The 14,756-nt window shown below is 40.7% G+C and overlaps 1 protein-coding gene across 10 annotated transcripts in view; it reads right to left on the minus strand.

Annotated features, from left to right (window-relative positions):
- Positions 1 to 14,756, minus strand: part of RBM47 (RNA binding motif protein 47) — a 217,693-nt gene that overhangs the window by 37,797 nt on the left and 165,140 nt on the right. For all 10 annotated transcript variants that reach the window (XM_039468156.2, XM_074396041.1, XM_074396040.1 and 7 more), the window contains one exon: positions 8,107 to 8,229. The gene's annotated coding sequence lies outside the window, so the exon portion shown is untranslated. The remainder of the gene's footprint in view (positions 1 to 8,106; positions 8,230 to 14,756) is intronic.

The following is a 14,756-nucleotide window of genomic DNA, read 5'->3' on the forward strand; positions in this document are numbered from 1 at the left end:
TTTATGAGAAAAAATAAAAGAAGAAACGAACTTTCCAGTGGAAAATAAAGACAAAATGCATTAAATACAACTGTAATCCAGAAAATACATGTTCTTTTGACTGACTGCATCATTTCAATGTTGTTCCACCTCTCTAGCTTCGGTGATATTTGGGTTGTTCCCCCTTTTCTTTTCTTCCTTTTTGGGGTACATAGTGAAAAACAAAAACGATAATTTAAAAAAACAGGTCCTTCAGTAAACGTATGGCTAAGGTTAAACTCTAATACGCAATGGCTTGTTTACTTTAAAAATTTGGAAAAGTAAGCACCATGAGTCCATTGGTATGAATAAGAACCTTCGTCATCCTGTGGTATTTGTGAATATTGTGGGCTGTTTTATCAATTTCATTTGTTTCTAAGTCTTTTCAAAGAACTCTATTGGAAATGGGACCATCTGAGAGAGGTCCTTTAACACAGAAAAAAGTTAAATTCGCCTTTACGATGAAGTGATTTTAGATATTAAAGGCCCTTTCTACTTCTTTAGGCATTGTTTGAAATGTCTTAGAAAAGTTAAAACAATAGGGTTTATACCTTATTTTATTAGCTATAATTGAAGCATTTCAAAGGCAGGGATGCTTATTTTATTTTATCCCCAGTGCCTGGCACTGAATGAATGTTTGAATGAAAGAATGAATGAATAGAAGAATGAATGACTGTGCACTGTCTTTTGTAAGGAACATGGTGGGACAAAGCCACAAAAAGAGTTTTCCTTTTATATCTCACATCCACCAAATTGCTTGGGACATTTTTTTTCGTTTTTCGATTTATATCAGTTTTGTGGTAGAGCCAGGCACGGGGGCACATGTCTGAAATCCCAGCTACTGGGGAGGTTGAGGTGGGAGGACTGCTTGAGTCCAGCAGTTCGAGGCTGCATTGAGCTATAATTGCACCACTGCACTCCAGCCTGGGCAACAGAGCAAGACTCTGTCTCTAAAAAATAATAATAATAATAATTTTAAAAATTTTTTGTGGTTTACCTGCATGTAGGGCTGGGTACAAATAGTCGTACCCAGGTACTATCTAGTGGTATTTCTGCATGGCCAAAAGGAGCCATGAATAGGCCAGCTTTGGTACAGGAGCTGGCGTTTGTAACATATAGCCCAGGCATCAGGAATGTCATATAGAAAAGCCACACCAACCCCTAATGGACTGTATCAAATGCCATTGTTAATATCCCTAGAATTTTCTTGGTAAACTAGGTACTGGCCAGGAAGCTATAGAATTTCTATAACTTTTTTTGGGGCTTTAACTGATAGGCTTAGCTTCTGTTATACTGTCTCAGGAATTTGGTAGAGATATTATGTCACAAGGAAATAGGCACATAAATAGGGCCTGCCCATGAAGGCAGTTTTTTTTGTTGTTGTTGGTTTGTTTTTGAGACAGTGTTGCTCTTATCACCCAGGCTGGAGTGCAACAGCACGATCTCGGCTCACTGCAACCTCCACCTCCTGTTCAAGTGATTCTCCTGCCTCAGCGTTCCGAGTAACTGGGACTACAGGCACCCGCCACCACGCCTGGCTAATTTTTATATTTTTAGTAGAGACAGGGTTTCGCCATGTTGGCCATGCTGGTCTCAAACTCCTGACCTCATGATCTGCTCAGCTTGGCCTCCCAAAGTGCTGGGATTACAGGCGTGAGCCACCTCACTCAGCCGAAGAAAAAGTTTTTAATCACTCTTTCATTTGAAGGTATTTTGAGAGGCTGCATATGACAGTGCTTGAGCTAGAGCCCAGCTGCTTGAGTTCCATCCCATTTATTAACTGTGTGACTTCAGGTGAGTGCCTTACTCTCCCAAGCTTCAGATCACTCAATTGGAAAATGGGAATAGGCCAGGCGTGGTGGCTCACGCCTATAATCCTAGCACTCTGGGAGGCCAAGGCAGGTGGACTGCTTGAGGCCAGGAGTTCGAGACCAGCCTGGCCAACATGGTGAAACCCCATCTCTACTAAAACTACAAAAATTAGTCAGGCATGGTGGTGGGCATCTGTAATCACAGCTACTTGGGAGGCTGAAGCAGGAGAATCACTTGAACCCTGGAGGCGAGGGCTGTGGTAAGCTGAGATTGCGCCACTGCACTCCAGCCTTGGTGACAGAGGGAGACTCTGTCTCAAAAAAAGAAAAAAAAAAAAAAAAAGATATTAAAAGAAGAAGGAAGAGGAAAGGAAGGAGAACCAGTTTTCCCAGTCTCTATAATTAAACTAGGCAGTTAGAGTCAGCTAGAAATTCTTACAATCTACATAGAAAGCACAACTATATTAATTAAAGAAACTCATGAAATATGCACTTAAATTAAGAATGGAAATGAACAGAAAATATATATCTAGAGTTTTACTGAACCTAGAGTATAGAAAATGAAAAATTCAGGTGTCAGGAAATTTATGATTTCCCAGGTCTACTAAACTCCTGGAACGATTGTTGGTGTTTAATTGCTATTCATGTCCCGCGTATTCTGTACTTTCACTGAGTGCACTTAGAGTTAATATTTCAATTGAAAAACTAATACATAAGTAAAAACACCCCTGATTTGAGCTAATCATTTTTTCTCAGGCTGAGGGAAATACTGGATATTCTTTGAGTTAGTAAGTGTGAAATGACTTTAATGCTTCAAGGGAAATATACCAGTCTTGCAAATTGTTTTTTAGAAAGCATGGTCTATCTTATCCCATCCTGCATCAGAACATTTAATTGGTTTAGTTATCTCCACTTTCCCCAAATCCCTTTTTGTGGCAAAGGGAAAATGAGGACCTACAGAGGCCACACTGCTGAGGACCTAAACCAGTCCCCACAAAAAGCAAAACAGGGATGGGCTGGGTCACACTTTGTTTCTCATGGGTTCTGATGGCAGAATTTTAAAAGATTTAACGGGTTGGGCGTGGTGGCTCATGCCTGTACTCTCAGCATTTTGGGAGCTGAGACAGGCAGATCACCTGATGTCAGAAGTTCGAGACAAGCCTGGCCAACATGGTGAAATCCCGTCCCTACTAAAAAACACAAAAAACACAAAAACAAAAATAAGAATTAGTCAAGCATGGTGGCAGCTGCCTGTAATCCCAGCTACTTGGGAGGCCGAGGCAGGAGAATTGCTTGAACCTGGGAAGCGGAGGTTGCAGTGAGCCGAGATTGAGCCATTGCACTCCAGCTTGGCAGACAAGAGCAAAACTCTGTCTCAAAAAAAAAAAAAAAAAAAAAAAAAAAAAAAAGATTTAACATTAATTTATTTGAAATTTGGACAGCCAATGGTCAATATCAAGCATTCCAATGTTGAGAGCCTAAGAGAGAATCTTGTTCATGTGGGGAGACCTCTAAGACCCTCGGTTGCATTAGCGTGGCGCTACTATCATCTCCAAGCCCATCAGACAGCAAGCAGCCAGTCCAGTGCAGACATCTGAAGCTAGGCAAGGCAGTTATACAGCCTGGGGACTCTGTACTTTTCAGTATTCTCCAAGGGAAGCCTAGACAGACTTCACATTTCGTTAAGTACAGCTAGGTTCTGTCCACAGTAAAACAGAACTAGGACAACTGTTTTGGAAACATAGTTGGCACATAATTGTAGCTAATTTAGTTTCTTTCTCTGAAACAGCATGAAAAGAAATTTGTTTTTGTACAAAGATGTTTTTAACTTCTATAGCCCACAGTTTACAACAACAGAGTGTCCCCTTCTCCTTCCCTCTGCTACAAACATAGGTACCTACATAACACGCACACAGTTTTTTTCTAGCCTAACCCACTATCCACCCCTGCTGTTCTCTTTGTGGGGATTTCTTCAAGCATATTTACAACAAAACACTTGCTGAGCCCAACTCCTGCCTCGCTGCTGTATCCTGGTTACAGGAGCCATCAGTTCCCCAAACGCTTTCCTTCACCGATCTGTTGGGAAACCACCTAAGCCTCTGCGAGGAAGAAAAATCATTCAGAACCAATGTTGGCTGTGAGTGCTTGTGTTGTTTTCTTCACTTGTTGACACATGCTTTCATCGAGATTTGGTGGGAATCAAAAGCACACCTTTAAAAGAATCCTGGCCCTTACTTACACTCCTTACAGAAATAAATTCAAAATAGACCAAAGACCTAAATGTGGGCGATAAAACTATTATAACTTAGAAGAAAATACAGAGGGGCGAAGTTTCATGGTCTTGGATTTGGCAATGATTTTTCGGACAACCTCAAAAGCACAACAACAAAAGAAAAAATAAAGTAAACTTAATCAAAATTAATAACTTTTGTGCGCGGAAGGACACTGTCAAGAAAGTGAAAAGGCCACCCATGGTGTAGGAGAAAATATTTGCAAATCATGTCTGATAAGGAAGTGATATTCTAAATATATAAAGAACTACAACTTAATAACAAAAAAAGCAAATAAGCTAATTTAAAAATGGACACAAAAGTTGAACAGATACTTCTCCAAAGACGATACACATCATACATCTGCAAAGATATACATTATACATCTGCAAAGACCCTTGAAAAAATAAAAAAACGAGACACACAGATGCCCCATAAGCACGTGAGAAGTTGCTCAACATCATTCATCACTAGGGAAATGCAAATCAAAGCCACCATGATCTACCACTTCACATTCACTGTGATGGCAATTATCAAAAAAACAAGTGCTGGTGAGAATGTGGAGAAACTGGAAGGCTTGTGCATGGCTGGGGGGGAACGTAAAATGGTGCAGCTCCCATGGAAAAAAGTAGGTGATACTTCAAACATAGAATCATATTAAACAGAAGGACCACATGAGCCAGCAACTTCTGATGCACACAGCAAGAAATGAACCTAAGTGGTAATAATAAATGTTCAGTGAATGAATGCAGGCCTCACATATCCTTTTCCCATAGAGAGATGGGAGGGATTGAGGTAGATAAGTAATAGCAGATTTGGTGACACTGTCTTCTACTTTAGAGACCTGATACTGGATAAAGATTGGGTAGGGAAAGGGGAGGGAATAGGCCTTTATTAGGTTGGTGCAAAAGTAATCGCGGTTTTTGACGTTACATTTAATGGCAAAAACTGCGATTACTTTTGCACCAGTCTAAATATTTTTTGAGTCTCTATAAAAATATTTCTGGTTTTAAATCTTCTTAAATTGTTAAAATACTCGGTTTTTACATGTGCCCTGTGAAATGCACATTGTCATATATGATGCATGGGAATAGTGGGAAGGTAGGTATAATTTGCTGTTTCTGAAACAGCTGAACAATATCAAGACTTTAGAGTGTTTGTTAAATAGTCCATTCTCATTAGCCCAGTGATTCCATCTATAGGCATGTATAATCAAATCCCCAAGCAAAGATTTACACTCAAATCTGTTTACTGCAGTGCTATGTATAACACAACACAATGAACATAATAGTACATATTTACATGTAGTGTAATAAACACAACCTTCGATCAACAAATTGTGGATAATAACCACAGCTTAGAATATCTGCTTAATATTCTCAGCTATTTTAACTTTGCTAAATAATAGTCAGTAGGCTGGGCACAGTGGCTCACGCCTGTAATCCCAGCACTTTGGGAGGCCGAGGCATGTGGATCATGAGGTCAGGAGTTCAAGACCAGCCTGGCCAACATGATGAAATCCTGTCTCTACTCAAAATACAAAAAAATTAGCTGGGTGTGGTGGTGGGTGCCTGTAATCCCAGCTACTCAGGAGGCTGAGGCAGAGAATGCTTGAACCCGGGAGGCAGAGGTTGCGGTGAGCTGAGATCGTGCACTCCAGCCTGGGCAACAGAGTGAGACTCTGTCTCAAAAAAAAACACAAAATATAAAGCTATGTGGCAGTGCCCCCCGCATCTGAGGAGGACGTGTTCCAAGACCCCCAGTGGATGCCAGAAACCTCTGATAGTACCAAACTCTATATATACTGTTTTTTTGCTATACATATTTACATACATAATACATACCTATGATTAATTTATAAATTAGGCACAGTAAGAGATTAACAATAATAAAATATAACTGTTATAGCAATACTCTAATAAAAGTTTGTCGGCCGGGCGCGGTGGCTCAAGCCTGTAATCCCAGCACTTTGGGAGGCCGAGGTGGGCGGATCACAAGGTCAAGAGATCGAGACCATCCTGGCCAACATGGTGAAACCACGTCTCTACTAAAAATACAAAAATTAGCTGGGCATGGTAGTGCGTGCCTGTAATCCCAGCTACTCGGGAGGCTGAGGCAGGAGAATTGCTTGAAACCAGAAGGTGGAGGTTGCAGTGAGCCGAGATTGTGCCACTGCACTCCAGCCTAGCGCCTGGTGACAGAGTGAGACTCTGTCTCAAAAAAAAAAAAAAAAAAAAAAGTTTGTGAGTGTGGTCTCTCTCTCAAAATATCATATCATACTGGACTCCTCTATTTTTGGAATACAGTTGACCGCAGGTAACTGAAACCGAGGAACGCGAAAGATGGGGCGACGACTGCTGCATATGAAAATTAAACAACCAAGCAAAGTCGGAGTTAATTGACCACGTTAATTGTGGTTATATTTGGATTGTGGGATTACGGGTAGGTTTTGTTACATTTTTCTATAATTTCCAGATTTGCTTCCATTAGTATACTTTTATAAGGTGAAAAAAATTACAATTAAAAAAATTTAGCTCTCTGAGTCCCCGAATTCAATGTACTAAATCCAAAACCCAGCCTGAAGAACATTAAGACAGGGTACCTGTTTTCTCTCACAGGGATTGTTGGGCACATCAGCGTCACCAGCAGCCCCTCCCTGACACGCCAGTATCTACTGCCCCCACCTTCTGGAGCTGTGTGAGCGCTGTTGCTAGGGCAAAGGAGGGCTGGGTCCAAGGTCAGAGAGAGGCTAGTCTTTCTTTTATCTTCCCTTCCTAGCACACATAGGATCATCATCCATAGAATAACCTCACTTGCTAGATCCATAGAAAGATTGGCTCAGCTGGGCGAGGTGGCTCACACCTATAATCCTAGCACTTTGGGAGGCTGAGGCGGGTGGATTGCCTGAGCTCAGGAGTTCAAGACCAGTCTGGGCAACACGGTGAAACCCTGGCTCTACTAAAAAAAAAAAAAAAAAAAAAAAAAAAAAAAAATCCAGGCATGGCAGCATGTGCCTGTAGTCCCAGCTACTCGCGAGGCTGAGGCAGGAGAATTGCTTGAACCCGGGAAGCAGAGTTTTGCAGTGAGCTGAGATCGCGCCACTGCACTCCGGCCTGGGCACAGAGTGAGACTCCACCTCTAAAGAAAAAGAAAGATCTTGGCTCACTGCAGCCTCTCCCTTCTGGGCTCAGTCTTACTTGGAGAGGATTAAAATGTTGTCGGAGTGCTTTTACATATGTTGTGATTCTTTGAACTGTCATGAATTGGGATGACAGTTATTTTTACCTTATATGACAGGCAAGGAAACAGAAAGTTAGACACAGTGTGAGGATTGATCAAAAACACAAGATACTATCACACCAAATCACAGTCTAGTTTATACCAAGAACCCTTCCTGGTTCAGACAACCAAAATATAGTCTGATTGAAACGGAGCTGACTGGCTGGGTGCTGTGACTCATGTCTGTAATCCCAGCACTTTGGGAGGCTAAGGCTGATGGATCTCCTGAGGCCAGTAGTTTGAGAGCCAGCCTGGCCAACATGGCAAAACCTTCTCTAATAAAAATAGAAAAATTAGCCAACTGTGCTGATGCACTCCTATAATCCCAGCTACTCGGGAGACTGAGTCATGAGAATTGCTTGAACCTGGGAGGTGGAGGCTGCAGTGAGCCAAGATTGTGCCACTGCACTCTAGCCTGGGTAACAAAGTGAGACTCTGTCTTTAAAAAAAAAAGAAACACAGTTGACCTTTTTTGGGGGGGAGGTTAAGAGGAAGATTTATAAGCAACACAACCTTGTCTCTTAAGCCACAAAGACGTAAAGTGTTAAAAGACAAAAAGGTTTATATTGTAGGTTCCAAATGACTTACCATGTTCTATACCACTAATGTTGCCACATGAACACACAACAGGTACACACTGTCTAAGCGGCAGGTATCTTGGCTGATAGGGCAAAAACTTACATTCTTGCTTAAGCAAAAAGGAAAAGGACCAGCGGAGGCATACTCACCAAAACCACCAACTTGATTCGTATGGTCCTTTGTAAGATGCAGAACGAGAGTAGACAGGCAGATTCAGGCAGCTTCCTTGGGATTTCTCTGTTCAACTTTTGGAGCGCCCTTTGAGGCAAATCCTAAGGGTTAAAAAAGAAATGGTTAGAAATATTTTCTATTTCAACACAATTTTCATATGTGCATTGGAAATTGGTGGGCCAGACCCTCTTGTAGTTCTTAAGCATAATGGTTAGAAATTGGGGAGCCGTTTTCTTCAAAAAATGAAATACCATTACTCTAATTATCATGTTTTCAAAAAGTTCAACTACTTACCTGATTCTTAAAGAAACAGAGAACAGTAATAAAAAAATGACCAATTTCTTCCATTTGTGTTTTTCTCTCTGCCCTCTTTAGAGTGTACATGACTTCAAGAAGCACATAACACTAAAGAAGGAATACAGATGTAGCCTATATTTATGCAAGAAGAGGTAATATCCTTTACAGAGATAGTAGTATCTAGCTCATAGCTAATTTACAGGCTTATGTTACGCATCACTAACAGATCTTCACACTCTTTTCTGCAGGGTCCAGAGAGGGTTCTCAAAACCACTGAAGCAAGTACTCCAGCTATCCACTACCAATCAGACTTGACATGAAAGAGACTTACTATTCTGCCCTAAAATATAGAATTAAGCCTTTTTTTTTTTTTTTAATTTGTGAGATGGAGTTTTTCTCTGTCACCCAGGCTGGAGTGCAGTCTCACGGTCTCAGCTCACTGCAACCTCCGCCTCCCGGGTTCAAGTTATTCTGTCTCAGCCCCTCAAGTAGCTGAGATTACAGGTACCCACCACCACGCCTGTCTAATTTTTGTATTTTCTAGTAGAGCTGGGTTTCACCACGTTGGCCAGGCTGGTCTCAAGCTCCTAGTCTCAAGTGATCCACCCTCCTCAGCCTCCCGAAGTGCTGGGATTACAGGTGTGAGCCACTGTACTTGGCAGAGTCAAGACTCTTTCGAGAATGTTCTTTGCGTGGAGAGGCCCATAAGAAATATGATTTGGGGTTTTAGGATAATCTTTAATAAATAATGATATAGCAAATATTCAAATGAAAAGAATTTAAAATTCAAGATAAAGATATTTCAGATGAGGAATTAAAACATACCTTAAGCACAAAACCTTGATTTTTATTCCAACATGTGGAAATATAATCTGCCTGATTTTCCAAACTATAGACAGCCCTCCTCAAGCCATCTGAAGCTCCAAATCACTTACAAGATTCAATATGGCACAGTGGTTTCAACACCAGACTGGGAACGAGAAGGCTAGTTTTAACTCTACCTCTGTTATTCCCTGTTCATTTCACCTGTCTGAGCCAAAGTTTACTCCCATGGAAAAAAAGTAATATAAAGGAGGCCAGGCACAGTGGCTCATGCCTGTAATCCCAGCAATTTGAGAGGCCAAATTGAACTCAATTTGGATTGTCCTCAAGTGGATCACTTGAGGACAGGAGTTCAAGACCAGCCTGGCCATGGTGAAACCCTGTCACTTCTAAAGATATAAAAAATTAGCCAGGTGTGGTGTAAGGCACCTGTAATCCCAGCCACTCAGGAGGCTGAGGCAGGAGAATCACTTGAACCTGGGAAGCAGAGGCCGCAGTGAGCTGAGATAGTGCCACTGCACTCCAGCCTGGGCAACAGAGCAAGACTCAAAATAAATAAATAAATAAATAAAAATAAATAATAATAATAAAGGAGTTGAATTATCAATAGTTCTTAAAATTTAAAAAAATCATTGTGTTTGTTATTTCTTTGTTTTTTAGTTGTAGCACCCTTTCTTCCACCAAAAATCCAACTAGATGTAAAAACACCACCAATAAAACAGGAGCTGGTTCACGTATGGGTAGGGGATGAAGAAGGGAGGTGCCTCCAGTTCCATCATTCATTGTGTCCCTTTGGAGACACCATAAGACCTTTAAGACTCCATAGAGCACAGTTGGAAACCTGCTGGATTAAATGGTCTTTCATATCAGTTATAGCTCAAAATTATTCTGCCCTTACTATTTTTATATTGGAATGACTGGGTGCTCATTGAGATCTATAACCTTATGGAAATACAAGCAATAACATTTCACCATGACCTAGTTTTAATCTTGTTCAATGATCTCCTGAAAGAAAAAAGCCACGCCCTCAAATAAATTATAGGGCAATAGCTGTTAAACAATTTACGTCTCAATACACATAATCTTTACTCAACTCTGTGAAAAGATAATTCCCAAAATGCTGCATCCTGGATAAGAACTAATAATCAACATCATAGTGGCTGATAAAGACTATGAAAATCAATGTAAAAGTACAAGAAGGTATGTCTTGAAAATAATTGTACACTGTCAAGACAATAAAATAAAATTTAAAGTCCTGCATCGCTCATCTACTCGCTTAAGTAAATCCAGACAAGTATATTCAACTTTCCTAAGCCTCAGTTTCCACATTTGTAAAGTAGAAATCATTCCTGGCAGGACAGTTGTGGAAAACAGAGAAAATATTTATAAAGCACCAGTCTTGGCATATATTATTTGTAAAGAATTTAGAGTTTTCACTCTATAATGGTAAAATGTCTCCCTTTAAAATGTAATATCAAGGTAATGAGCATGTAAATTCTATGAACTGAAAGCAAATTATTATTATTATTATTATTATTATTTTTTAGACGGAGTTTCGCTCGTTACCCAGGCTGGAGTGCAATTGTGCGATCTCGGCTCACCACAACCTCCGCCTCCTGGGTTCAGGCAATTCTCCTGCCTCAGCCTCCTGAGTAGCTGGGATTACAGGCACTCGCCACCATGTCCAGCTAATTTTTAGTATTTTTAGTAGAGACGGGGTTTCACTATGTTGACCAGGATGGTCTCGATCTCTTGACCTCGTGATCCACCCGCCTCGGCCTCCCAAAGTGCTGGGATTACAGGCGTGAGCCACTGCGCCCGGCCTGAAAGCAAATTATTAATGTATAAATGTAAAACAGGATTCACGTAGTTTTGTGTTACATCATAAAAAGGAAAAGAAGAATCACAGATGTGCCTTTCATGGCTATTCACACAGGACATTTCCCCAAAATAAAACACTTAGGGTTAATGTTTGTTTCCAGAAAAATCTGACTTTCCAGAATAACTCCCAACACAATCCATTTCATAATTTTTTTTTTTTTTTTGAGACACAGTCACACTCCATCACTCAGGCTGGAGTGCAATGGCGTGATCTCAGCTCACTGCAACCTCTGCTTCCTGGGTTCAAGCGATTCTCCTGCCTCAGCCTCCTGAGTAGCTGGAATTATAGGTGCGCACACACCATGCCTGGCTAATTTTTGTATTTTTAGTAGAGACGGGGTTTCACCATGTTGGCCAAGCTGGTCTCCAACTTCCAACCTCAAGTGATCTGCCCGCCTTGGCCTCCCAAAGTGCTGGGATTACAGTCAGGAGCGACCATGCCCAGCCAGATCCTTTCTTAAGATAAACCAATTGCCCTCACCCAAGGATGCTGGTACTTGGGGGCCTAAAGTTGCCAGGAGACCACCATGTTGAGGGTCAAATAACTGGGGTACAGCTCTTGCTTTACCAACCTGCACAGTTTGACCATGGGCATGCTATGTAACTTTCTGAGCCTCAGGTTGTCACCCACATACTGAAAGATCACCATTACAAGGATTACTCAAGACATGACATTTGAAAGTATCTCATAAACTAACCATTAGCTCCTGCCTAGACTCCTGTATTAGACTCCCAGCTGGCTTCTCCCTTTCCACTCAGGTCTGCTACAATCAATCTAGGTCTCCTTGCAGGTAAAGGGCCGTTTTAAAATACAAGCACTTTGACACGGTGGCTCACGCCAGTAATCCCAGCACTTTGGGAGGTTGAGATGGACAGATTGCCTGAGGTCAGGAGCTCGAGTTCAGCCTGGCTAACCTGGTAAAACCCTATCTCTACCAAAAATACAAAATTAGCAGGGTGTGGTGACCCACATCTGTAATCCCAGCTACTCAGGAGGCTGAGACAGAATTGCTTGAATCGAGGAGGTGGAGGTTGCAGGAAGCCAAGATTGTGGCAGGCATTCCAGCTTGGGTGATGAGCAAAATTCTGTCTCAAAATAAATAAATAAAGTATAATGCAATATGTATAATATATAATATTTATATGTATTATGTATATTTATATGTATTACATATTATATAATAGATTATATTTTAATAAAATATATAAATATAATATATAATTGTATGTTATGTTATATAAAATTATAACATCTATGTATTATATATCATATATTCTATTTATATTTTTATTTATATATGTATTATATACACACACACAATTTGGTTTTATCACCCTTCTGCTTAAACCCCTACACTCTCCTTTCGTTGCCCGTAGACTAAGTGTGTATCCTTGGTAAGGTTCATAAGGCCTGTAAAGAGAGTCCAGGTCCTTCTCCAGCCTCATCTTGGGCCACTTTCCCCCTTACACATGCTGTTCCAATGCTTCAGCCCTCACCAATTCCCCTGTCTAGCCAGCTTGCACTCATCCCAAACTTCATTCCTTCTAGGACGCCATTCCTGCAGCCCCCAGGGATATGTTCCAACATCATATAATCCTTCATACAGCACTAGGTTGAATCATATGAAATTGCTATTTTGTAGGACTGTTGGCAATTTTCTTTGGTTTAGTCTTATAGTAACTGCTATAATGCTGGTCATCTTGAGTCAGTTTTAAACTCTACCAGGGAAGAATCAAGACCTTACTCATAACTAGAATCCTAGAGTTCCACCCCTAATCCAAGCCAACAGTAGGCACTTAATTGTTTAATTAGTCTGAGGTGTTACTACCTTTTTCATGCCAAGTATATAATTTTTATATTTTCATTAGTAGTTGAAAATCATGATTTTCACTGGGCACAATGGCTCATACCTGTAATCTCAGCACTTTGAAAGGCCAAGGTGGGTGGATCACCTGAGGTCGGGAGTTCAAGACCAGCCTGACCAACACGGTGAAACCCCATCTCTACTAAATACAAGAAATTAGCCGGGCGTTGTGGTGCATACCTGTAATCCCAGCTAAGGCAGGAGAATTGCTTGAACCCAGGAGGTGGAGGTTGCAGTGAGCCGAGATTGTGCCATTGCACTCCAGCCTGGGCAACAAGAGCAAAACTCTGTCTCAAAAAAAAAAAAAAAAAATTATATTTTTCTTCAAATGCTATTTTTACATTCTATAGGACTGAGATGAAAAAAAGGAATGAAAAAGAACCACTTTAATGTTTTCATTTCTGGAAAGCATGAATTCTAGTAAGTGTAATATATATAGATATATAGATATAAAATCAATAATAGAATTTAGCCCACTGGTAAGGTATCATTTATGGATTTTTTTTTTTTTCAGCTCAAATGTTTTTCACTGCTTGGCAGAATAAAGGAGCTCTCAAAGGAAATTAGATAATTTGGATTTATCTCCTTTTACAGTTTTTGTCATGTGACAGCAAATCCACTAAAGAAAAAAAGCATCTGAAAGAGTGCTAGATTTGAAATGGAGGAATTTTATAAGCTTCCTCATGACATCCAAAAGAAATGCATCCTGAAACATGCCCAAATCACCTTATTCTATGCTACATCCAACTATATCCCTCATGAAATGAACAGAGCCAAGACCAAGTCTAAACCAAATTGAGATGGTATAGTGGTAGGCTAGGTGAACTCACAACCTAAGTAACATAATAATATTACTAATAGCAATGACCCAACATTCATTGAATGTTTCTCATGCACTAGGTACGGCGCAAAGCAATCTACATACCTCATCTTATTTAATCATTGCTCCAACCTCATGAAGCAAGATCTATGATTCTACTCGTTCTGGAGATGCCAGAACTGAGGTTCAATGAGGCTGCCCATCTGCTAAGGTCCCTTAGCTGGAAGTGAAGAAACTGTGATTCAAACTCGAGGTGTTCTATGGAAGAATCCAATTGCTGCTGCACTCCAATTTGGAAGAGTAGAAAATTCAAATTTGTGCTATAACAAAAAGGACAAATGGGCCGGGCATGGTGGCTCACGCCTTTAATCCCAGCACTTTGGGAAGCTGAGGTGTGCAGATCACAAGGTCAGGAGTTCAAGACCAGCATGGCCAATGTGGTGAAACCCCATCTTTACTAAAAATAAAAAAAATTAGCTGGGCATGGTGGCACATGCCTGTAATCCCAGCTACTTGGGAGGCTGAAACAGGAGAACTGCTTAAACTGGGACTGGGAGGCAGAGGTTGCAGTGAGCCAAGATTTGCCACTGCACTCCAGCCTGGGCTACAGAGCAAGGCTGCGTCTCAAACAAACAAACAAAAGGACAAATGATTCTATGTGCATAAATATTACAGCTTCAGAGTCAACATGAGGAGTTAAAACTGAATGGCAAATTCAGAATCGTTAAGGCCTATCCGGTAGGAATTTTTCCAAGAACCCCAATATTCAGCTTTAAACGATAAATGATATTCTCAACATAGGTTAGAAATAAAAGATAGGAGTTCAACTTTTTGGGTGACGAACAGAGAATATCACATAGGCATAAATATCATGGGCTTATAAATAACTGGTATTCTGACATGTTTCCTAGCTTCTTAAAAAGTTATCACATTTTAGAACCCA

This window comes from Saimiri boliviensis, chromosome 3 (genome assembly GCF_048565385.1).
Source record: "Saimiri boliviensis isolate mSaiBol1 chromosome 3, mSaiBol1.pri, whole genome shotgun sequence".
In the NCBI taxonomy this organism is placed as follows: domain Eukaryota; kingdom Metazoa; phylum Chordata; class Mammalia; order Primates; family Cebidae; genus Saimiri; species Saimiri boliviensis.